The sequence below is a fragment of the Cupressus sempervirens genome, chromosome 7, assembly GCF_028749045.1.
Source record: "Cupressus sempervirens isolate cs-2001-9-10 chromosome 7, ASM2874904v1, whole genome shotgun sequence".
In the NCBI taxonomy this organism is placed as follows: Eukaryota; Viridiplantae; Streptophyta; class Pinopsida; order Cupressales; family Cupressaceae; genus Cupressus; species Cupressus sempervirens.
This window is the reverse complement of record NC_143124.1, coordinates 737,193,717-737,220,718: the sequence shown is the minus strand read 5'-3', so window position 1 is coordinate 737,220,718 and position 27,002 is coordinate 737,193,717. Positions and strand designations below refer to the sequence as shown.

The 27,002-nt window shown below is 33.8% G+C and overlaps 1 pseudogene; it reads right to left on the bottom strand.

The window, feature by feature from the left end:
- The window catches only part of LOC149549353 (L-type lectin-domain containing receptor kinase SIT2-like), a 50,175-nt pseudogene that overhangs the window by 9,212 nt on the left and 13,961 nt on the right, over positions 1–27,002 (bottom strand).

The following is a 27,002-nucleotide window of genomic DNA, read 5'->3' as shown; positions in this document are numbered from 1 at the left end:
AATTCATGTGACAAGTGTGAGGCTTGTATTTTGGGTAAGCAACATAGGTTTCCCTTTAATTCTAGAAATTCTAGGAGGGATAGATTTCCATTAGAGTTAGTGCATCCTTATCGGTCCTATGCAAGTTACTTCCATTGGGGGGAGTACTTATTTCATGACATTCATTGATGATTTCAGTCCTAGGACATGGGTGTATTTCTTAAAGAACAAATCTTAAGCATTTGATAAATTTGTAGAATTTAAGGCCCAGGCTAAAAGAGAATGTGGACACTATATCAAAGTCCTAAGATCAGATAGAGGAGGGGAGTATACCTCCAATTCTTTTGTAAATTTTTGCAGGAAACATGGCATTAAGAAAGAGCTTACAACTAGCTATACACCACAACAGAATGGAGTGGCTGAAAGAAAGAATAGGACCATTGTTGAAATGGCTAGGAGCATGATGAACGAGAAAGGTCTCCCAACTAAGTTTTGGGGAGAGGCTATGGCAACAGCAGTTTATCTAATTAATAGGTGTCCTACAAAGGCAGTCCGTGACAGAATTCCAATAGAAGCTTGGTCACGAATAAGATGGACAGTTGAACACTTAAGGGTGTTTGGATGTGTAGCATATGCACATGTGCCTAAAGAGCAAAGGCAAAAATTTGATGACAAAGGTGTGAAATGCATTTTCATAGGGTACAGCCCAGAATCAAAGGCATACAGATTGTATGATCCATTAAACAACAAGATGATGCTTTCAAGAGATGTGGAATTTCTTGAAAATCAATCTTGGTATGGACAAATTGATGAGTCACCAAGCACTTCAAGTAAAGTGTCAATTATGAGTCAAGAGGATGTTGATGAACAGCAAGAAGAAGAAGCAAATAGAAGAAAAGGCAAGTGGGTTCAATCATTGCCAAGGTCCTCTAGGCATGATCGAGTGTCAGTGCCGAGTAACAGTGAAGACCGAGCTGGTCGGCAAAGTAGTAGCAGTGAAGATTTTGATCCCACACTCTCCTCCCTATTACCAAGAAAGACCAAGAGTCTTAGGGAGATATACCAAGATGAAAGGTATGAAGATTATGATGAGAGTGTTAATTTTGCATTATTTTCTCATAGTGATCCATTATATTTTGAGGAAGCTATTAAAGAGAAGAAATGGTGTAATGCCATGGATGAAGAAACAGATGTCATAGAAAGGAATGAGACATGGGAGCTAATTGAATTGCCTCCAAAGAAGCAAGTGATTGGAGTGAAATGGGTCTACAAGACCAAATGCAATGTTGAAGGCAAGATTGATAGGCATAAGGCAAGGTTGGTAGTCAAGGCCTACAAACAACAGTATGGAAGAGACTATAATGAGACATATGCCTCGGTTGCAAGAATGGAAACCATGCATGCTATCATAGCAATTGCAGCCCAGCACAAGTGGAAGGTATTTCAAATGGATGTGAAGTTTGCCTTCCTAAATGGTGTATTGGAAGAAGAAGTATATGTGGACTAGCCACCTGGTTATGAAGTTGTAGGTGAAGAGAATAAAGTATATAGACTTAAGAGAGCTCTTTATGGGCTCAAGCAAGCTCCATGGGCATGGTACAATAGGATTGACTCATATTTAATGAGCAATGGCTTTAGAAAAAGCAATGGTGAGCCCACTCTTTACATCAAGGCAGCAGATGGTAGTGTATTGATTGTTGTCTTGTATGTATATGACTTGATTTTTACTGGTAATGATAAGGCTCTAATTGGTGAGTTCAAAGAGGCCATGAAAAGTGAATTTGAGATGACAGACCTAGGTCTCTTGAAGTACTTTCTAGGCATAGAAGTAAAACAAATGCATGATGGCATATTCATCTCTCAAGAAAAATATGCAGGGCAGATCTTGGAGAGATTTAAAATGCAGAATAGTAAGGCAGCCCCCACACCAATAGTAGTAGGTCTGAAGTTGAGCAAGGAAGACTCTAGCAAGAGAGTGGATCCAACACTATACAAGAGTATGGTTGGAAGTTCAATGTATTTGACTGCAACTCGGCCAGACCTAATGCATGCAGTAAGTCTGATTTCCAAATTTATGGAAACACCAAAGGATTCCCATTGGCAAGTGGGAAAGAGGATCCTAAGGTATGTGAAAGGTACCAAGGGATTTGGGATTTTATATACTGTAAATGATGATTTCAAGTTGGTTGGTTACACGGATAGTTATTGGGCTGAAAGTTTAGATGATAGGAAGAGCACTTCCGGATACATGTTTCATATGGGATTGGGTGCAATTTCATGGGCATCCAAGAAGCAACCTATTGTTGCTCAATCTACAGCAAAGGCTGAATACACAGCAGCAAATGCAGTAGCATGTCAAGCTATTTGGTTAAGGAGGATCTTGACAGATTTGAATGAAAGGCAAGAGGATGGAACCACAATTTATTGTGACAACATCTCATCAATTGCATTGTCCAAGAATCTAGCCTTCCATGGGAGAAGCAAGCATATTGAGATCAGATATCACTTCATCAGAGAGCTGGTGCAGAATGGGGATATCAAGATGAATTTTTGCAAGTTTAAGCAGCAGCTAGCAGACATTTTCACAAAGCCATTAGGCATTGGATTGTTTGTACACCTAAGAGAGTGTCTTGGTGTAGTTGATTTGGATCAGCTGTGATCCTTGTTTTGTTTGGCTTGGGACAAAGAGGGAGTGTTGGAAAACTTAATGTAGCGTTGAAGTTTGCCCCTTGAGCCAAATGCCCACCTACCACCTGACGACCAGTAGAACAGATAGAAAACATGTATGTGGTAGGTGAGATTTTTGAATTTGGAAATGAGAGGGGAAAATGTTTTAGGTTAGAAGACAAAAGGAATGTTTCTACATTCATTTTTTTGATTAAGTGCAAAGAGTTTGCAGATCAAGCAGATCAAAGAGAAGTTGCAGAGCTAAGTAGAGAAGGAAAAAGGAAACAAGCTTGTGCCTATAGTTGCACGTACTTCCCTTGTTCACTCTATAATTTTGTTGTTGTTTGGATTTGTCCTATTGAAGCAGTGATTGCTCCAGGCACCATTGTATGCAGCCATTAGAGTTGCAGGTTTAAAAGTTTATTGAAGTTTTTGAAGTATTATCAGTTTAGGGTTATTTTAGGTTTTCTCTGGTTGAAGCTGAATGCTCCCAGATTTTGTAATAGTTTAATGAAAGATTGAATAGAAAGAAAGCAAGCGTACTTGAATCTATTGATCTTCCCTTGTATGTTTCATTTGAGAAATTTGTTTGAAAGCTTAAAGCTTTAGCTCTCTGGTTTTAATGGTGAAAGCATTCATGTTGGAATTTTCTAAGTTATAAACTTTAGTTGGAGCCAAGCTCACTTGGCATCCATTGGTGCCAAGCATTTCATTGTGGTCGAGCATTTACTTTCTGTGTTGAGCTTACTCGACTTCCTTGTGCCGAGCTAACTTAGCACTTATATTCTTCCTGTCACTCGGCGCCATCAAGTGCCGAGCAACCTGCCACTCGGTACCATCAAGTGCCGACCAAAACTAGCACTCGGCACCTTCATGTGCTGAGAAAATATTTAAGTGCCGAGTAAAGTATTTAGGTTTAGGGTTGTGAGTTTAAGTTCGATTTTTAATATATATTTCTCACAGAATTAATATTTCATTATAGGATTTGTTTTTTTATAAATTGTTAGTTTTGGAGAGTTTTCTTATTGGAGTAGGCATCCTTAATTGTGCACTAAAAGATTATAGATTGGAAGCTCCTTAAAACTTATTATTGTATGTTATTTCAAATGATTCTTAACTTCAACTGAGATGAGAATCAGGCTCAAACGCTCAATAGTTCTTGTTATGTGACATTAAAATTCCGCAATCTATGATGAAATACTTTGTGTTGTTTCTAGAATGAGCTGGGAGTTTTTTTCTGCAATAACATCTGGTCATCAATTAACTCCTTTCCAAGCAAGGCTCCTAATTTCTAGAATCAACTCATCAATTGACACATTTGCAAACAAGAACATAGCACTTTTTCCCTTTAGTTAAATGCATTTAAGTGTTGGCAAATTATACTTTAGAACAAGAGGTGATTTGGTCAAGGCTAGAAAAATGGGCGGAGAATTGCGAGAGAAGGTATTTTGTACTTTTCCACATCAACAATCATCTAGGCACCAAAATTAGAATCATGGCCTTGGCAACCGCACTAACCATGTAGAAAAATACATAGACATGAAACAATAGCACAATGCACAAAGTACTATCCACTCCTTTGCATAAATCCATGAGCAGACGACCGTAAAGTAGATTGGGGAGAGCAAAGAAGGGGAAATTACATGGGCTCCTCATGCTTGGCAATCCAGCAAGAGCAAGAGCATGAACAAAAGGTGAAATTATAATTCCCACTCCACATTCCAGACGTGAACAATGAAAGTTCAAGATCTGTTGTGTCTACAATGTATTGCAGCCCCAGCGCCACATCCCCTACATTCCATCAATTTAGAATGATGTATACAGTAGCGTACGACATAATATGTTAATGTCATGGAGAGGAGTGCAAAAAGTCGATTTGGACATGTGAAAATAGTGACTGAGCAATCGGATGCTCCACAACCCTTCTATGGTCGTCCATGCCTCTTGTAAGCTTCTGACCATTGATTTACGAATTCAGGTCTCTCATCTTCATATTGTCAAATCACCCAATGCTTCCATTAATCCTTGCGCTATTAATTGAATGGCCGAGATTGCTTCGATGGTCGTCTAGGCTTATGTCATATATTTGACCATCGATCTTCAAAATCAGCTCATTCTCTTCATATTGGGAAAGCCTACGGTGTAATTATTTTTGTATTTAGTGGTCATATGAATGTGCTATTTTTTTTTCTATTTTTTAAATTTATATCAATATTATTAAAATTACTTGTAAGAACTAAACACTTATGGAGTTTAAACTTGGAAAAGAAAATAAAGTAATTTTTAAAATAATAAAAAACCATGATATTTTTTTACAATATGGAGTTGCTTTTCTTTTTGTAGTCACTTTTTTTCCTAAATTTAAGATAATTTATTTAAACAATTATTAGTTCCTTGCTTATATATAGACATATAGGTAGGAAATTAATGTTTTCAATTACATTTCTCAATTAATATTTATAACAAAAAATCTTGAACTTCTAAAGTTTTGAGAAAGATTTATACTACTTTATTTTTAAGTTAATTTTTAGTCAATAATTTCTTTTTTTTATTGATTAGTCTTAATTTTGTCAAAGATTTTATTATTTTTTCAATTCAAAAATACCAATAAACTTTGTGAAAATTTCTAGAAAGATCCAACAAACTCTAGAAATGATGCACTTCATAGATCTTGTAGACATCTTCTTAATTGTCCTTTTATTCTCTTATTTTTTTCCTAAAAGATCACAATAGATTTAGAGTTGCATATTCTTCTTTAATTCGGCTCTTGTTGCTAAGGGTTTGAATACAATCCCACATTGTAGATGGCAATAGAACCTCCTACTCCAAGATTTTTACTCTCACCAAACTTTTTGTGTGACTTTTGCAAGTTCTTCGAAGATGAACACAAAATGCCTCTCTGGCATAATTGATCTAGTCTTAGAGAAATATCTTGGCATTTTTGTATTGTCAAATGGGTAAGTATAGAAGATTAAATTTTTAAAATTATTGAGAAAGGTGGATTTTTTATTAAAAAGGAAAAATATGGAAGGAACACCTTCACTTTGGGTATCTAGAGTTATTTTCCCCCTAAAAATGGTAGATGTGCTCTTTTTCTCATTGGGATTAGTTAACAGAACTATGGGCTTCTATGGGAGATGCAGGAGGTGAAGAAGTGGGTGAGTTCATTGATTCCAATGGTAACATCAATTTAATAGAACCAAAAAAAGGGCATATCTCAAATCTTATCTTGCAAGATATGGACAAAACATAACCTTCATGATCCATCGAGCAACAATGTTGGGCTTTTTGCCTCACATAAAATAAGCAGTTCTTATAATCATTGCTCTCTAATGTTCTCCAACACTAGACTGAGCAATAGATTTCTCATGAGCTAGTGTATGTAGTCAATCCAATAGTGAAACACTTATTTGCAGGCTCATAAGCTTTCTCAGATAGGTTTTGCAACATACAATTTGTTGCATTCCTATAAGCCTCTAAATTGCTAGTGATATTAGTTTCATTAGGAAAGGAAATTCCAGCAATATTTCACAATATTCATTGACAATTTTATGTGTATTTAAAAAAAAAAATCATAATATTTTTCTGGTGATATATTCCCAACATACTGTAGAAGCCATAGATGGTGATGGGAGTTGTGAAAATTCTATTGTAATCACTGATTATTATTCTCTTGTCTTATTAAGATCATTTAAGTGTCAAAAATTAATTAACAACTTATATTAAAAATAACACAATTGCAACTTCACCAATAAAAAATACATAAATAAATATGTAACACAATGACTCAATATTTTTGGATAATTTGTTCTTGGAAAACCCCTAAGAGAAAACTAGTTCTGGAGATGAGAAATATATTAAACTTAAGCAAATTAAGAGACATGAAATTCATTTCCTCTTACTGATAGAGCTTTGACAATCTCTCAATTCTTCATGTTGATATTCCCACATTGCTATCCCCAACACTATCACTACACTCTTGCTAACACTATAAGATTATTTTCTATCACTGCAAACTCATTTTCTAACTCTACAAATGCTTCTGCAAGTTGTGTCCTCCACACGCCCACTAAACCCATTTTATACTACTCTCATTGGAAAACCAATAGTCAAGATCAATTCTCAATCAATGGCTGAGATATAAAAGCAACTTAATATATCCTAACCAGTTTTTTTCTAGTTGTCTCCAAAAGAGATTAATTAATTAATTAATAATTCTCTCTTCTCTAACAAATTTATTTTTAAAAATATTATTTACTAATTATTAGTAAATGGATGAGTAGTCATCCAAGCTACCAAAACTAACACTCTCTCTTAGCAAGGAAGTTGTTCTACATGACACCCAACTTAAATCTCGATGAAGAAGATGAATTTTTCCTTCACCAATGGCTTAGTCAGAATGTCTTCTACTTGCTCCTCTATATGTATCTATTTTAGTTGAACAATCCCTTGTAGTACATAATCCCTAATGAAGTGATATTTGATGTCTAAATGTTTATACCTATCATGAAATATTGGATTCTTAGTCATGCAAGAGCATCTTGGATACTTTGACAATTTTGACCAAAAAGATTTCATGTTATAGTTTTGCCTATTGTTCAAAGAATGGTTGATGATGTTCATGTTCTTTCTTTCCATGTAAATGTCCTAATAGGCCAACTTTTGGTTTTTTTGGCTATATAATTTGAGATCTATGATTAAACATTAGGCTGAAAAAGTTAAATAGAAAGAACATAATAAGTTTTGACTCTGTGAACCTGAGCTTCTAAGCTCATTGACTTAAATTTGAATATATATATATATGGGTGCAACTAGGTAGGCCTTATGTTTGGCATGTTATCAAAAGGTTATCTCATCATATCTGCACTGAAATCTATATAATTTCTTGTAGTTTCTCCAATATTTTATTTTCTTCCATGTGTCTCTCTAGCAAGGGTAACTTGGGAGTGGTTTTGGGCCCTCATACCTTGCATAAAAAATATGAGCATGCAGGCTACTAGAGAAAGTGCTCAAATTGGGACTACTTTGTTGCAATCCTTAGTCAGAAGGTAGGCCTGTTATGAGACAAGTTATGCAAATCCTTGAAGAAGAAGCTCTAATTCTAGGTACTGATGCTTCCATTTCTAATGTGCATGAGATGGATTTTTGCATGGTGTTCAATTTATGCTATAACCTTCTTGTTAGGCATTCAAGTGATCATTTTTTGCTATAAACTTCTTGCTAGGCATTCAAGGGATCTTTGTATTGTCTTTAGTTTTCAATATTTTGTAAGGGAGCCCCTATTCATGATTAATTTTCACATCTTTCTATTAAATACAATTTTGTCAAACAATTGGCTTGCAACTTGATTACATGTTTCTAATTGCAGATGTATATGTTGTTTATTGCTATTAACTAATAAGGACACAAAAGAATATAGCTAAAATAGATTCCAATGTATGTATAAGCTTTATTTATTATTTTTTAAACTAAAAGTTACTACAGCAGTGATGTCCCACAAATATTACAAGTTTGGCACAAAGTTAACATCATATTATGAACATTGTTTTATTTTGGGTTTTTACTATTGTCACACAGAGGATTGATATTTTAGTTTGTATTGATAAGATATATTATGTTTATATTTTAAATTGCATCTATATGGTTAATAGTAGTAAGTTTTGTGATAACTTCAAGTGGTTGTCTAACTATTGTTTGTTTAACTAGAATCTTGTTTGATTCCTTTTGATATTTTGAAATAGCTTGGTTGGTCTTCAAGCATTCTAGCCTATTGTTTTCCTTGGTCTTTGTTGTGTTGTAATGTGACTCTTTGTGTAGGATCAAGACCCTCTCCCCATCTACTTAATCAAAATCACCATATATTGACACTCGCGTATTCTTCTTCACATCAATATGTACAATATTATCTCATTAGTTGATACTTGACTCCAAACAATGAATGCATTACAAACAAGCCAAGTTGCCTATCCCAATTCCACAGTCTTGAGACCACTTCTAGACACTTGAACAATATTGTTTATTTATTTTCCTTCATGTATGGTAGACCCCTAAACCTTCTTGCTAGGCATTCAAGTGATTTGTTGTATTGTTACTTATTTCTACTACAACCTAGTTGTTAGTAATTGTACAATCTTCTTCTCAGGAATACACATTGGGTTTTAGACTCCTGGATATCTAGATGATTGTACTATATTTCAATATAGTTTACATATATACTATTCAAATATAGCTTTTCATGAAGATAATTTTGCCACTATAGATGGGTGTATTATGTTTGCATGCACTATGAAATTATAATAAGAAATATTTAAACTAATGGAGATATAAAAATATGATAAGGTAAAGATTTCAAATATTTTTACTTTCTATTTCTTAAACTATTATTTGAACATTTCATAGCACTTCCAATTTTTTCAATGATTTTTATGGAAAGTCTATTGCTTATGACTAGGGTCTGAAAGGAATATCATCAAATATGATGCCACATCAACATGTTTTGCCAAGATGTCCAAAAAGATCCACAAAAAAGTGAGACACATACATGTACACAAAGTCATGTTTTGTTGGTGTAGTAATGCAGCACCACATTATTGGCATTTTTTACATCAATTGTATACATTTCATTCAATTATGGGTATTTATCATCAACAATTTAAATCATAACTATTAATAAAATATTGTCAAAAATATTGGGCATTGAACCCATAACTAATATAGCAATTATTGGAATATGTGTAAGATTGAGATTGGATTGAATTTTAAGAATAAATGATCACCAATCTTTTAAATTCAAAGTTATGGATAAAAAATGAAATTAAGATTGGAATGACTTTGAAAAAAAATGTCTCTCAATATTTAAATCCAAACTTATGAAAATATAAAGATATGATATTTGAAATGAGATTGAGATTGGAATGACTTTGAAAAATAAACCCCTCAATCTTCAAAATATATTCTTGTCAAATAATTTATCATTTCATTTAAATTCAAGGTCTCACTTTGACTTTTAATGAGAAGGCTTCTATACATGTCAAACTTATTTGTCATAAAAATGAATCCTCTTGAATCTGTGGTCCTATACTATATATGTGTTCCATCATAAGCTTCAATACATTACAATCATATTTAAAAAGTAGCTGAATGTTACTATTATTCATCTATCAATCTATTTAATCTATAGAAGACTATTCTTAAAGCCTAAAAGTAAACAATTGAAGTATTGATTATTATTTTTAAATTCAAAGAATAATATATATCAAATTAATTGAACTATTTCAAATTTTAATAGCATTATGTATGTTCTTTTTTCTATCCATTGTAATAGTAATTCACACCTCTTATGAGTTAATATTTCTCCTAGCATTGATTACCACCCTCAACCTTTTAATTTTGTACTATTTTCTCCCAACTATCACTTTATTGGAATTGATGAGCATAGATGTGTTCGATGTATATGTACATGAATGTGTATGTATATGTAGACATATTAATTATGCATACATACATATGCACACATATATACATATATCTATAGCCTTGAAGGAGTCTAAAAATATGTGTTTTTTTACAAGTACTTGGTTAGTGTTTATCCTACTTTTATAGCTTAAATACAAGAACCTTTTATATTTGGAGATATTTTGATAAACCTATAACAATGATAAGTATATATTATAATAGAATATAAAATAATATATGGATATTGTGTGATGTAATGGTTAAAATTGCAACTATATGATGTTTTGGATAAAAATAGGATATGTTTACTTAATCTATTTTAACTAACCTACAACTTTAAGGAAGTTTTGGATAAAAATAGGATATTTTAACTAACCTACAACTTCAAGGAAGAAATAATTCATATTAACTTGCAAGAAAGTTATCTTTGTTACAATTCTATGGAAGGATTCGAGATGATGATCAATGAAAGTAGTCTAACCAACAAACTTTTGTCTTGTTACTCCTACATGTGGAGAGAATAAAGACTTTATGGAATCGATAGAGGCTATTTTTTTAATATATATCTTGTTCCTATAAAACTATATGATGATGAAGAGTTTCTCTTATATTCAAAGTCAACTTTGATAATTTAGTTCATAGTTGTTTAGTTGAATGACTAAGTTGCATCTTCCTGAAACAACATGTGTATAAGTAGAAATTAATAGCATTGAATATCATGATTTCTAAGACCTATAGAGTTCACACTAACTTTAATATTGATGGTTTAGATGTTATTATATTCTCTCTAGATTACACACATCAATATAGGCCTCTCATATTTTAGTGTTAGCATATTTTTTACACAAGTGGATAGTCATTATTAGGATGTATATATAGGGAATATATTGCCCTATTTTTTCCCATTTAAGCCCCCTAGTATGAATGCACATGATATGGTATTTCCCCATCAATGAATCCCTCCTATCAACATTAATCAAAATAAATATTTGATTTTTTCATGTTGATCCAAGTTGCTACAACCATTGTGATATGTATGCCTTTATAAGTAGAAGCTAGGAAGAGTGTAATGAAGCACATCTACCATAAAAATATTTCTAGTAAGCATCATTACTAAAGATTAAACTAAGATACTATACAACCATTATAAGAACACCCCTAAAGACACAAGCTTAGAAACATCAACACAAAGAAATTCCATCAACATGGAGAAATGTAAAACATATTTTGAACTCATTCTTACATATTTACCCAAATCATTAACATATTACACACCCCCAAAATTATATATAACAACATTAGGGAACTAAAATATAAGATTACAACATGTGTAGCACATAATCTATGTCCCAAACTACATGAAAATGACATAAAATGTAGAGGAAAGTAAAACATTCTTCCAAAAAACCAATAAATCTCCTTGCAATTTTACATTTCAACATTCTTTAATGACCAAAACAAACTTGTAACAAAAAATTGACATCCAAGAGCAATATGAGAGATTCTATAATAACTTTTGCATCAAACAATCATCAATGTCATTGTTACATGTGGTTCTAATCCTTATTTCAAAGCTTTTAATCCTCATCTTAGTATGACATCACCATGATGTCATCTATTATAATAAACAAAAGGATACAAGTCTACTTACCATATCTTACCTCCATATCTAATCTCCAGCCCATCATTATCAACACTAAAAAGATATTTCATCCAATCATGTACTACATTAACATGGAAACACTTTTCATTAGCAACATAGCTGAAAAATCAACATTAGCAACCCATAGATAATGTCAACACAATTATCATCACACCATACTAAGTGTACACATTACCACCAAGAGGGTTGATATCGACTACAAGAAATCTTTGAATCATCCATTTTATCTATTTCATACTATGACCTCATTACTCTCCCATCAATTTCCATATTTACAAATTGACAATGTTGATAAACAACACAACACCAAGAGGGCAGACATCCAATCTATCAAACATCTTTATTATCTTCTACATATTATGAAATCATCATACTCCCAACAAATTTTATCTTTTTTTATTACAAAAATTATCTATGACATAATAATACAAAACATATTACCAATAATTGCCCAATATTCAGACAACCATGATGCAAAAACATATCAATGACATCAAGTAGAGGGTTGACATCAATGACAACACAAACTATTGATATAAGTATACAATCTTGTAAATTTAGCAGCCCCACAATTGGAATAAATCAAGGACCCAAACATGTGTGTAGATGATTCTCTACAAGGACCTAATGAAATAGCAAAGGTCACCATATCATTATTTTCTCATTGCTTATATACAGTTTACTTCTAGTAAACAATTTTTGTTACATTTATATAACATAAATTTGTTGATGGCTCATATTACATGCAAATTAATAAATAAAAGCATGTATGAAAATGTCTATAATTTTGTTAGATAAGAAAGAAAATGTCACAAGATATTTTCTTCTTCTTTTTGTTTCTTTATACGTTTTGGTCATTGATTTTTTCTCTAGTCAAATTTCACAATATTACTTGAAATTATGTGGTGCAAAGTGTGGGTAGTTAAGAGAGAGGACCTATAATGAAATACTCTAACTTCACATCTCCAAAAATTGTATTCAAGAAATATTTGAAATCACACTCAATCTTGTATTTGTTAAGTTCCTGGCTCAAAACTTTGGTTTAGAGTCCATTCAAATAACTATAATGCCACATCCACATGGCTTTTTGTTAAAAATTTCAACGGAATCCAAAAAAGAAAGAAAGAAAGATGTGTAAAAGTAAAAAATTTAGAAATGGATATGATTTCTTGATAGGTAGGAAATATTTCTTTCAAGTCAAATTGTGAACCTCTACTCATTAGTTTGTCAAAAAAAAACATCATAATAACAATATCAAAATTTGGAATTGATCAACATTAAAAATGAATAGTGGACTGTAAGGAGCTACATCTGTAGTGAGGGTTTCATGTTTTAATGGAGATCTAGAAGAGGACGCAGACGAGGATGATGATCTAGTTGTATCATTGACTACTTTTTGGTCTCTTGGTCTTAGAGGGGAGTACCTTTGGAGCTATGGATGGGGTATATGTGCTTCTACCACATCTTTTTACTACCCCTATTTTTGTGGTTTTCTGAATAGAGTCTGTTGTGGAAGGAAATTTTATTGGCTTTGTTTGTGGTGGGAAATAAATGTTGTTGGTGATTTTCTAGACTTGGACTAGTGTAGTTGTGCCAATGTCTTTTCATATACATTTTTACCAGTTTCCTATTGTTCGGACTTTTCCTGCAGTTAGGGAAGTTAGAGGTGTTGTGTCGGTGACAAATGTGTGTCTCTCAGTATTGATGAGATGGAGAGAAGATTTCTTCTCTAGGAGATAAAAGTTTATCTATTTCTCCCTTTGATGAGAGGCTTCTTTGGTGGATGGTAGGTTATTTTGTAGCCAAAATATTTTCTCTATATCCTGTGGTATTTTGCAAACTATTTTGGGTTTGACTAGTGTAGTTTCAGGGAGGAGGGTTCAACTCAACTAGTGTTCATTGTAATACTTTTTCATGGCTCTTATCATATGTTTTTGGGTGCTAAGGGGCTCTAGTTTACTTTGGTTGGAGGTATGCTTGCTGCCCAAAAGTCTTGTTCAATTTCTGGGAAGGGGATTGCTTGTGCCTAGCTTTGAACTTGCAAGGTTGTGCCTTTTTGGTTTTTTGGGCTTGTACCTTTTATGGTGTCTGGTGAGTTTATTTTCCTTTTGTGGACTTGGCTCTCAAGCATTTGTTAGAGGTTTCCACTAAAGGGCTTGATTGGTTTCAAATGTAATGGTTCTTTGTGTTGTATTGTTTGCATTAGCATTGGTGTGAAAACTAGAGTTTCCTAGGCAGTCCTTTGCTATCCTTTTATTTCAAGAAGATTGGATATTTAGGCTACTCTTGCAGGTCTTTGGTCTCTTTAGGTGATTGCTCTAGTAATGCCCTAAAGACATTGATAGTGGCTTCTTTCCTACCCTTCCCATCAACTTTATTTTTGTGGTGGAACTTTTTCCTCTCAAGGATGGGAGGTGTCCTATTTTTACAATAACTTTATGGTTTTTGAATCTCTAGTAGTGTTCTGGTTGGAGAATTTCTTGTGGTTTCTTTGTTGGTTGAAAGTTGGGTAAGGAAGTTTCCAGTGGGGGTCGAGAACATAAGGGGTGCTAGTGGTTTTTTCATGAGAAAGCTTTTTTTCTTCACTTTCTTATTCATATGTTGGTGGTGCTCCCTTTTGGGGATTGTGTTTGGAGGGATTGAAAAGCCCTTTGTTTTTAAAACTAGTGTCAGAGATGTTCTTTGGTTCTCTATTTTTAGGCCTAAGAGAGTTTATGTTTTATTTTCTTTGTGCTATTCTATTTAGAGGTTTGTTTCTCCCCTTTGGATGCATCTCTTTTTAGGCTACTATTGCAAGAAAGTATGTTATTTCTTTCTAGGTTTTGTTATTTTTAGTTTTTTGGTAGTGGTAGTGTGGCATATGCTATCAATTTTAAAGGCACATTTTATTTTTTGGCTGGACACACATGGTGATTTTAGTAGGACTAGAAGGTTTATGATCCTTAGGAAAATTCTTGAAGGTTTGGGGTCCTTCTAAAAACCCTACAAGGTTCTGGGTTACTTTCAAAAATTCATTGGACTTGGCTTTAGAAGCTTGTTTTCTTAGCTAAGTTTTTGTTTGTTGTTTTTTGTTCTAAGTTATTATTGATGTAACAAGTTTCAAGGCCCTACCAATCCCTACCTTTTTAATAGAAACAATATCAAAATTTAACTACTTGTGGATGAATTAACCTAATTAGCTAATAGGCTAATATAGAGGAGACTTCAGTAGGGAAATGTAATGTCTCATATAGAAAATTAATCCAATTGTTAGAGAATTGTCAAGAATGTGATGTCAACAGTGAAGGAAGTGTCTATGCATTCGACAAAAATCTCTAAATTAATTAATTTTCATGATTTAAAAAATATTTTTGCAAGATTTTTTTGTTTTTTATTTAATAAAAAAATTACAGAAAAGAGTTTTTGTTTCATAGTTAGCATTTGGTAAAAGTGAATACAATCAAACAAGCTAATGTGCTCACATTTTCTATGGGGAAAAAGCATTAGACAATGAACAACTGGTGGGATAAAAGACAAGGCAACTTCTTGGTATACATGAGGACTTCATAGAAGAAATGGCTCTCAATTAATATTCGAATTATCTAGCGGTAGATTACAAAGTAGATCTTCGTGAAACAATGATACATTGCAAGGTAGGAGAATCCCCAAAGGAGATGTCCTAGCCCCCAAAAAATAACCACATAGTAGAACACAACAACAATGCAAGATCTGATACAAATCACAACTCTTTATTCATAAAAATAATTGATTGCATGTAATGTGCTAGGTTGTAAGGCCTTCCTAGTTACGGTCAAATAAAAAGAAAATAATAGTTTTGCAAGATCCCTCAAGATCCAATCTAAACCCTAACTAATATAGATCCACACTCTGGTGGAAACCTCCAAGGAAGATCTAAACTTGTGCTCGCAAACCCACCAAGCAATCTCCTTGTTTCCTAAGCCTCGGCTACTAGCCCTTCTCAAGATTCACTCCTCTACCATATCCTCTTCTCCAAGATGGATAAATCATCACTAAAGACTCCACCACACCCCCTACTTATACCCAACTAAGCCATAAGTTGGCCCAGTAAGCTACGAATTGAATAACCCTTACATTAAATACACGTAGAGCCACAAGTCAATCTCCAACATAAATTGAATACCAAATGTCTTAAAATTATTAATATCCCTCTTTAATCCCTTTGGAGGGATTAAAGAGGGATATAAGAAGGTTATTTTTTGAAGAGGAGAAGTTTCTATGAGTTGAATAAGGTGATCAAAAGTTGAGGACAACATGCAACCCTCAAAACCCCCAAAACCCTCATTTTTTTACATTATTGTTGTATGACTTTTTGGTGGCCTAAAAGCTCAAAAATATTTGAGTATGGGCTGTGTGAAAAAAAATTTCTTAAGGCCAAGTATGATGAATCCCTAAGGGTAATAAGTTATTAGCCTTATAAATCCGGGTGGAGGCCTAATTAGGGGCTCTTCTGGTAGCCTTTGTGTGAAGAAACCAAGAAATCGGGTATGAACCCATTGTTACCATCCATTCAAGCATACTAAAATTGTTCCAATAGCACCTTAAAACTCATCAAAAACTTGGTTGGACTAGGGATTATTTTGGAACCTTGATAAACCTACATATGTATTTTGGAAGAATTGCACTACTAGGAGGATAAGTGAGTCATGGAGCAAGTTTTGATCATTTCACCTGGTGGGAAGGTTAGGGAAGGTTAGGGGATGTTCTAAGTTGTAGGAAATCCTATAGACCAAGTTAGGTGTTAGGAGAACACCAAGATCCTAGCATGGATTAGTGGCATAGACTGGGTAGTCTACCCTAAACTTTCCTCATCAGAAAGTATATTTTGGAATGACAATAAGTGAATAGACTCTACACAATGCATTGAGGATAGCTTTCCAAAGAGAAAGCCAAGAAACTCATTCAATATATGAAAATAAAGAGTAGATAATGGTAAATAAATATCAAAGTAGAGAACATTTTTTGAATATGATAGGGAATGACCATGTTTTTGTGTTACATTCCAAGTAATGATTAGTTGGGATGTATGTCATAGACTAAGGGAGATGATATTCATGAAGGATTTCAAATAAAAGGCTACTATAATTGTCAAAACAACGTTAATGATAATCAATGCATAAGGTAAAGACATTATGAAGGAATGAGATCAAAGGAAAATATTCAAGGCAACAATAGTGAGTGTGATGAAGTACAACTTTTTAAACCTTTGTAGTAGTGTAACTATCAACATCTCTAGAAAAACTCTTAAATCTTTATCAAAATTCTAATTTCCATGAAAATAATGACACAGTATTAAACTTAATATTCGTGTTCATTTCTAAGGCTTTGTGGTAGGGTTAAAGAAAGTGGAATCATTTCCTATGTAGATGGAATAAGTAAAAGAATTTTAAGTGGCAAAGTATGATCATGACAATCTTTAAAATCATTCTGACTTTTCTTTCAACTAAGCACAACAATAGTGCTTAGTCCAAACAAGTGAAAAAGTACATGTGAGAAGCCTATGTAGTAGTTATGTGCAAATGGAATAGAGGTGTCCAATTGAGATTAATGATTGATTAAAGTATAATGAAAAACCTCTTAAAAGCTAGTTTACTATTATATCACATAGATTATAGTCATATGGTAAAAATCATGGAGAACCTTTATGGTAGAGCTATGTAAGAATTAATTTAATGGATCATATGATAGTGAATTTAACAAAAAATAAGACCTAGTGAGACAAAAATCAAAATAAATCTATTAATCATGTGTAATAGAATAGAAGATATTTAGTACTATTTATAGTAGGAGTAATAAATTAAAATCTTTCAAGGATATTTTAACAAAAAACCTAGATTTTTATGTCCAAGATGACTCACAATCAAATACTACTGAGTTGTAAAGTTGTGAGTTAGTTCATAAAGGGATAACCACAAAGGAACAATCATAGTTCTAAAGCTATGAAGAGGAGCTCCAAATGCCATTTAGGTGGTGGTAGATTGGCAGTTTGAGGAAACTTATTATCTACTCCTATTTTTTCAATGTTGAACTCTATTAAAATAAATTTATAAGTTTCACCTAGCATGAACTGAGAATTCAACAAAGGCTTTCAAATACTTTTGCATACATGTCAGTGCACTAGTGATATATGGTGATTTTGAGGCTACACTATATCAATATATTATTATATTTTTATGATGAATGGTGATCTAATGATTAAGAACCTAACAAATCTAGAGGTCCAAAGATGTGCAATTTTCATAGCATTAAGAATAAGACATTGAAATAGTGGGGTTTTCCCTTTGGAGAATGTGACAGTTATAGCATTATGGCAATAGTAGTGTTAAAGAAGAAGATGACAATAGGCACTCCAAAATTCATAGACTAAATGAAAAAAGGGATTCCAAAAGATGTATTATATTATGCAAGCAAGGACCTTGAAAGTGAGTGCAAGGAATTCTTTGACCAAGCCTTAGGCGAGCTAGGCAATGCCTAGCTAGGGACTATCAGCAAAGAAAGAGCTCTCAAGAGCAAAGCTTGAAGAATGAATACTTTACCTTCTTAGGGATTAAAGAGGGGTATGATAAGGTTCTCACTTGTGGAGGAGGAGTCTTGATGAAGTGTGGAAGGTTTCTCAAAAGTGGGGACAACAAGTAGCCAAGAAGCCCTACCAAACCCTCAATTTTTCTTTTTTTGTTGTACGGCCTGTATGCACCCTGAGACCTTAAAAATCCTTGAGCATGGGTCCTATGTATCAATTTTTCTTAATGCTAGAGGCTTTGAAACTTTAAGACAAAATGATACAGCAGTACACAACAGAAGTCTTCAAATAACAAGGAATGGTGGAAATGCTCAAATTCCCTCAACACCCAAGGTGAAGGGTCCTAGTGTCAAATACCTATCACAATTATGGATATGGTCTTAATGGAAGTTTATCACAACCCCACAAGACAAGGTAACCTAATCACTAGGTCTACCCAAGTACCAAGCACCAAAAACTCAATATGCACCACTGGATTCCCTTAGCCAAAAGAGGGATCAAACCCCAAAAACTGAATAAAAACACCAAGGGTGACCTAAAATCACTAATATGGCCTATTTAGGTCCTAAAAAACATGAATCCATGATTCATTTCATCAAAGACAACTTATAGTATGAAGTTGCTTTGAAAAACCACTAAACTGGATTGTAGCCTTCCTAGAATGAGGAAGAGGTGTAAATTTGGATTCTTCCAAAGGAAATGGTGACTTGACCAATTATTTTGATACCCTTTTGGGTCTTATGAAACATTCCAAATTTCCCAAGCATGGAGAAGAATGGAAGTTGTTGCTGTTGCAACATTAGACTGGATTTGAAGGCCTAATTAGGGCTTTGTTTGCACTGCAGGTACACTTTCTACAAAGAGAAAATATAATCCAAAAATTAGGACATGTGGAGGCATGTAAATGATACAAATCTCTAGGATCTTTGCCTCTATTGAACCCAAGAACTCAATCTAGAAGGATTGTTGTAAATGCTGATTTGGTGTACTCTTCATGAAGCACACCTAGGGTATGGCAACAAAGTCACCTCCTTGCATCTTCTGGAAAAAATATTGCAGAATATGAAAGTAAATTATTACACCTTGTATTAAACCAAAGGGCATCAATTTCCCATGGTGGAATATGCCATAATAACCCAGCCCTAGCAAGTTGTTGATTTGTAGGCTAATTTCTGGGCAACTGGCAATAAAAATTGAATAACTTTCAAACTATGAAGAGTTAGAACATGAGACTTGTTGCAAAATGAAATAGATAAAATTTCAAAAAATTTAGATCCACTAAGACATATCCAATCATCTATACACATCTATACCAGGGTCTGCAACACATGTTTATGCAAGGAAAAATGCTGATTTTATTACTTTTAATGCAAAAATTACATATTTGTCCTATCACCCACCTATAAGGAATTATATAGGATTATCCCAATGGTTATATGAGTGGTTTTAACCAACTATAAATTTGGGAGAGGATTTTTACAAGTTGTAGCAACTTTTTAAGAAGTTGTTCAAAGTTGCTTTGACAACTTTTAGAGCAATTTTTGCATATTTTGCAATTTTGCATATCTAGTGACCAAAATTGATCCTAACCTTATTTTTATGATCCTTAAAGTATGTTAGCTTGAAAAAAATTTAAATACATATGCATTGGATCATTAATGACCAATAGTTAGACAAGGGCTTATAATATGCCAATCTTGTAACTAAATGCCAATCTTGTAACTATGGCCTTACAATGAGATCCAATGTTAAATATATTATTCCTAAGCATGACTAAAGACCACAAGGACCTTATTTTGAAATATTTATGGTTCTTTTTTAAGGTATATTAGGTGCTCCTACACCAAAAAGGAGCTATTGGCCCTAGAGATCCAGGTGGAGGCCTAATTAGGGGCTCTCCTTGTAGCCTTTTTGTGAAGAAATCTTGAAATCGGGTACAAACCCATTGTTGTTATCCATTCAAGAATAGTACAAGTGTTCCAATAACACCTTAGGACATAATATAAACCTTGGCTAGATTAGGGAGTTCTATGTTACCCTATTAGACATATAAAACCTTTGGAGGGATACTATTCCTAAAAGAGTAAGGGAGTGATGCTGCAAGTTTGGATCAATTAACCTTGTGAGGAGGCTGGGCAAGGTCAGTGGATGTTCTAAGTAGAAAGATATCCTATAGGCTACATAGGTGTATATAAAACACCAAGATCCACATATAATATACAAGGTTGCAAGGGGATGAGGGTACTTGGGGTACTTAGGGTACGAGTATGGGTACGGGTATGGGTACAGCTATTTTTTATAATAGGGGACGAGGGTACTTGGGTATGTCATACTTTATTTTTAATTATACTTTTATATTTATAGAAAACCTTAATTTATGAGTCATGACAATGATTTTTCAAATCAAGAATAGTGATAAAGTTTGCAAATGTAATGTATTGTTTTTAGTTTCAAATTTGTTATATGTTTGCAATAATAATTTATGATAAATTTTTAGATGCATAACATAGAAGGAAGACTTTAAACATGAACAAGAAGGTCATAAATCATATGACAATGACATATTGAAAATGATACATTTCTGGCTTTAACATTAATAAAGTTTATTGCTGATCAATATTGTATCAAAGATTCAAACTAACTAGGTATTGAATTAAGCTTGATAAACAAATAACGAAGAAAGAAAACTTTAAACATGAACAAGATCATAAATCATATGATGATGACAAATTCGAAATGATAAACTTATGCTTAAATAGTGATAAAGTTTATTGTTAATCAATATTCTATCAAAGTTTCAAACTGATATGTTGAAGCTCCTTTGGGACAAGTCTATAGGCTTCCACTCCAATCATGAGAGAGGGAAGGGTGGTGTGGTTATTCTTATTCACCCCAAATGGGAAAGATTTGTAGTTAGCCATGGGTGCTCAGTGTGTCAGAGGGTAATTTGGGTGATTTTCAAGCAAGGTGAAAATGATTTGTGTGTTTGTAATGGGTATGCTTCAAATAATTATAGAGAAAGAGTAGAACTATGGGAGTGGTGTTGTATGCACTTGCCAAAGATACCATGGGTAGTCGTGGGGGATTTTAACATGGTGGAGCACAAAATTGATAAGGTTGGAGGGTTTCCCCACTATTGGAAAGGTAATGAAATGTATTTTTGGTATAAATTCAAAAGAAAATTCAATTTGGTGGATCCCATGGAAAATATGCATGGCAAGTTTCAAGATATTTGGTTTACATGGTGCAATAGTCAATCAAGTAAGAAAAGGGTCTATTGTAGACTAGATAGGGTGTACAAGGGTAGTTCTTCTGTTTCTTTCCTACAACAAAATAGTCATGCGTCAATCCAAGTTGTTCCAGCTTCTCTCTCTGATCATTAACCTATGCATGCTTGTTGTATGATAGAAGCTTTGACAAATTCTCCAGTTCCTAAGAGGATTCATGGTTCTTTCAAACTTACTCCTTCGCTTCTTGACGATCTTGATAATGTTGAGGCCATAGTCATGGTAACTGAGATTCTTAGAATCAGTAATCCTTTGCTTGATCCTATTGATCTCTGGAGCTTAAAGGGGGAGACTTGGAAAAATCTTCTTCAATTAATTGGTAAGAAGGTAGCCATGGACAAGAATCAAGAGGAAGCTTTATGGCAGATCAAACTAATATGGGTTGAAAAAGAGCTACAAGAAATAGGTGAAAGTGAGGAATTGGAAATGTAAATGGTGAGCATTAAGCACCATTTGAGTTGCATACAGAGGTACAACATTCAAGGGTAGAGGATTAGAGTGAGGATGAATTGGATTGATGAAGGGGATAAAGGTTCTGGGTACTTTTTTAACATTATTAAAGCTAAGCACAAAAGAGAACCTATTAGTGATATTCTTGTTGGGGATAGAATTTTAAATGACCTTGAGGAGATTCAAAATGCTTTTTATAGTTTTTATAGTAACTTATTCTCTTTAGAGATGACTCGAGATAGTAGAATAGTCATGGAAGATTGCTTTAAACTCATTCCTCTTAAACTGTCAAAAGAGGAGCAAATTAATCTTAGCAAGAAGATCTCGATGGGGGGAATTGAAGCTAGTACTGATTCCTTTCTTAATGAAAAGTCTCCTAGTTTGGATGGATTCATGGCTAAGTTCTATAAGAAAAATAAAAGTTAGATTTGCCTTGGGCTGCTAGCTATTTATGAAGAAGCTTTTAAGAAGGGGTCATCAGGGGGCTTCATTAATAAAGGATTTATTAACCTTTTGCCTAAATTGGGGGATAAGTCTCTGGTTAAGAATTCGAGATCCATAACTTTACTAAACCTATTCTATAAAATTCTTGCTAAAGTGCTTGTTAGAAGGATTGGTTTGTTGATAAATAAGTTTGTGTCACAGACAAATAAGTTTTATTCAAGGGAGGTATATTTTGGAGAATCTGATTACTAGTTGGGAGGCCATGAATTGGACTAAAAATGATGGGCAAGATGAAGCTATGATTTTGTTAGATTTTGAGAAAGCCTATGATAGGATTGAGTATGGATTTGTAATTGGTGGGTTTAAAGCATTTGGCTTTCCAAAAACATACTACAAGTGGATTAAAGTTCTATTTAAAGATTCTAGCACTATCATAGATGTGAATGGGTACTTGTCAGAACCTATTGTATTAGAAAGGTTGATTAGGCAAGGCTGTCCAATTGTCCCTTTATTGTTTGTCATTGTAGTAGATGCTTTGTTTTACATTTTAAATGCAAAGGAGTTGGGTCCTCCACTGAATGGTATTTCCTTGCCTAATGGGGAGGTGTTACTTAATGCTCAGTTTACAGATGACACTTCTTTGTTCATAGGGCTTTCAGAGGAGAATTTTGAGAATGCTTGTAAAAGGATTAATTTCTTCTATATGGCCTCTAGGTCCAAGATTTCACCTTCAAAATCTAATGTGCTAGGTTGGTCTACTGATCCTCCAGATTGGTTGGTTAGTAAGGGTTGGCACTAGTCTAGACCTAAGAAGATTGTTAGATACTTGGGTATCCCCTTCTTAGTTGAACCAAATCTCAATAAGATGTGGGATTGGGTCTATGAAAAAATTAATAAAAAGCACTTGAAATGGCAGACCCATTCCTTGTATTTGGCTGGTAGATTGCAAGTGGTGCAAAAAGTTCTGTCCTCTCATCATATATTTTTTGCCGCAGCCTAGATGTTTCTTAATTCTCATGTGAACATGTTAGAAAGAATATTGTGAGATTTTCTTTGGTCAGATGGAAAAGGGAGTAAGAAGAGACATTGTGTTAAGTGGGAATGGTGTTGTCAAGTGAGAAGTTAAGGAGGTTTGGGGTTGAAGGATATTAAAGCTCAAGGTATGGCGCTAGCTTCCAAATGGGTGATGAAAGCACTATGGGGTGATGAGCCATGGAAAATTCTTATTAGGAATAACATTTTGAAATCTATCATTAGGAAGGCAAGAATTGGAGGGATGTTCCAGTGATTGATATTGTTTTAAGGGAGTTTAAGATGAGACTGTTTGGGTCAAAAAAATTCAAACTTATTTTAAGGCTTGGATCTAGGTGAGGAAGTTTATATAGGAAAGAGAAGCTATAGAAGGTCCTCCTTATTTCCTTGTGAAGGATAGATCCATTTGGTGGGGGCTTTCATATAATAATAAAGCTTTGCCCCTTACTTAGAGTTGTTCTGCCAAAGCTTGGAACTTGAAGGGGATTTCATTGATTCAAGATATCTTGATAGGTGGGAGGTTAGGGGTATGGGAGGAGTTAAAAGGAAAATTTAATATTCCTAATTCTTAGAAAAATAATTTCACCTTGATTAAGAAAGTGATCAAATTTAATAGTCCTTGTGATATTATTGATTCAAAGGTCTTTCTTGATAAAGCCAAATGGGTTAATGGTGTTCTATTGAAGGATACTACTACTAAAGGGCTTTATCTATGCATGAAGAATGATTCCTCTCTCATTACTAGAGTGATCCAGTGCTAGGGGAAAATTAACCCATTCTCTTATTGGTCTTTCTTTTTTTATTTTCTTTGGAAGGGTAAAGTTGAGACTAAAAAGATGTGTTTTAAATTTGTGTTGTTGCTAAAAAAGTTAGTTGTGGGTCAAGTTCTTTCTTCTATTGGTTTATCCTCTGTGTCTTGCAGTTTTTGTAATGTGACTAAATCTTTTGAACATTTATTTTTTGGATGTGTTTATGCCCATAAGTTGTGGTCTATCTTTCTTGGTTCCTCTAATGTTTGGAATTGTGCTAGTAGTGACTCCTAGAGTGAAATTCTTGCTAGTCATGTAGAGAAATTTGATTCTAAACTTAACACATTTTGATTTTCTCTTTCTACTAAGATTTTATGGACTCTTTGGAAGTATAGGAACAAAGAAATCTTTCAGGAAGAGAGAAGGGTACTTACTGAGTTTAATTTTAAACTCACCCATTTTCACATTATGTCTTAGGTGGCTTTGGTGTTGCATATCTCCAAGAGTGATTTTATGTTACTTATGCAAGAGGGCAGCTTGATGATCAACAAGGATAATGTGCATTCAGCAAACCATATTGCTGATTACCAAAGTTTCTTAGCTCCCTCAGAGGTAGCAGATTTAAACAATGTAAGTAATGTGGTACAAGGTTACAATGCTGCTAGACAAGAGGAGGCAACTATTGATGTGATACAAAATCCTAATGAAGTTACAAGGGCTCAGCCTGATCTTGATAGCCAGAATGATGGCTGGAGCTAGCTTGTTCCTTTAGTTTGATTTTTGTTATGATAATCATATATAAAGATGTAATCAATATATGTAAATGTAAAAGCTAATAGTCCTTTGATCTTTTAAGTTTAATTTTCACCCCCCAAAATTTTTGTAATTGTATATGTATTTGGGCGTGTGATCAGTTGTTTTATCTCAAACTCTCAGATATACTTGTAAATGTTTAAACTATCTTAATAGAAAAAAAAAAAATTGAACTGATTAGGTATTGAATTAAGCTTGATAAGAAACAAGCTGATACACAAACAAAAAATAGAAAAAAAAAATCGTGGGTATGTGGGTACGAGTACCAAGGGTGTGGATACAAGTACCCATGCTACCTCATAATATATTATGATAACCAATAATGCCATACATGAATGAACATATAATATATTATGATAATTAATAATTTCATACATGAACGAACATATAATATATTATGTTAACCAATAATGTCATACATGAAGGAACATATAATATATTATGATAACCAATTTAATGTCATACATGAACAAATATATAATATAAAATGACAACCAATAATGTCATACATTAACAAACACATAATATATAATGATAACCAATAATGTCATACATGAACAAACATATCATATATTAACCAATAATGTCATAAGTCTAATAATGTCATGCATCAAATAAATGTCATACATCAAATATAAAATGTCAAATATACATCAAATGTATATCGAATATGTCCACTGACATAAAATCCAACATATATGTTTGTTGATGCCTATACATGTATGTCTATCAACTATATCTTCTCCTTCCCATGAGGGGAAGGAAACAAATCTCTAGAGGTCTTTGATCATCATGTGGAGGAAGATGGTGGCGATGATGGGGTCTTCCTCACACACTTTCTCGTCCTCTTGTTGAGGCTCTTCTCTAACTCAAGCTGATACAAACAAAGTAGATATGAATCAATAATTATTATACATTGAAATCAAATATATGTACACACAAAATTAATTACTTTCTTAACACCATCAAATAGTCACTCTACAAGTCCACCTCGAAGGCTAATGGATGATCAAGTGTGAAAAGACCCTACAACAATTCAATCAATATAATCACTTATAAATAACATTATAAATTTCGATACTAACTATTATAAATAACAACTAAAACCAAGAAAATTATTTCATACCTTAGCCAATGGCTGTGAACTAGCCATAGCTGCAGCCACTCCACGATCGACGGACTGGCAAAGATGAGGAGGAGTCTTAGATGTCAAGAGCCACATGTCATAAAATACACATTACATGTAGCATGAAACATGAAACAAATGTACCTTTAAGAAGCTTGTATTACATCTAGGCTCGGAGTCCGTAGTGAATGTTGATAGTCCTGTAGAGAACTAATGCACATGCATAATTTTTTTTGTCAATCCTTAATATGATTACTTAATAAATATATGTATTAATTTAAATGATTAAATTGATACGTACCTCTGGATTTTTCGACAGGATGAAAAATGGGGCTGGGGATCGCTACTAGGGCCACCAACACTCTAACCCTGAATTTTGAACAATGTCAATAGATGCTAATTTATTAGTCATTCACTATACATATGAAATGTGATCAAATTAGTTTATTATAATTGTAATTTACCTATATGTCAATGCCAAATGTCTCATTCAAAATTGATCAGTGACGAGCCCATCATCTGCATTAGCTATAGCATGACTACCAAATGTGCATAAGGATTCGCATGATGTGCACATGTGACCGGGATGTAGCTCCTCCTCAACTAATGGACTCGTGCAATGAACGAGGGTCTGTGTCAAAGCATTAATAGTCCTTAGAGCGTTGACCTCTACATGTTCCTTCACAACTTAAGGAATAGTCACATGCTCACCCTGTGGCTTGACCATGAGTGCCCTAACTACATTAGGGTCATCATGTGCCCTCAACCTCTCAAATGATGACCCCCCACCTCTACCCTG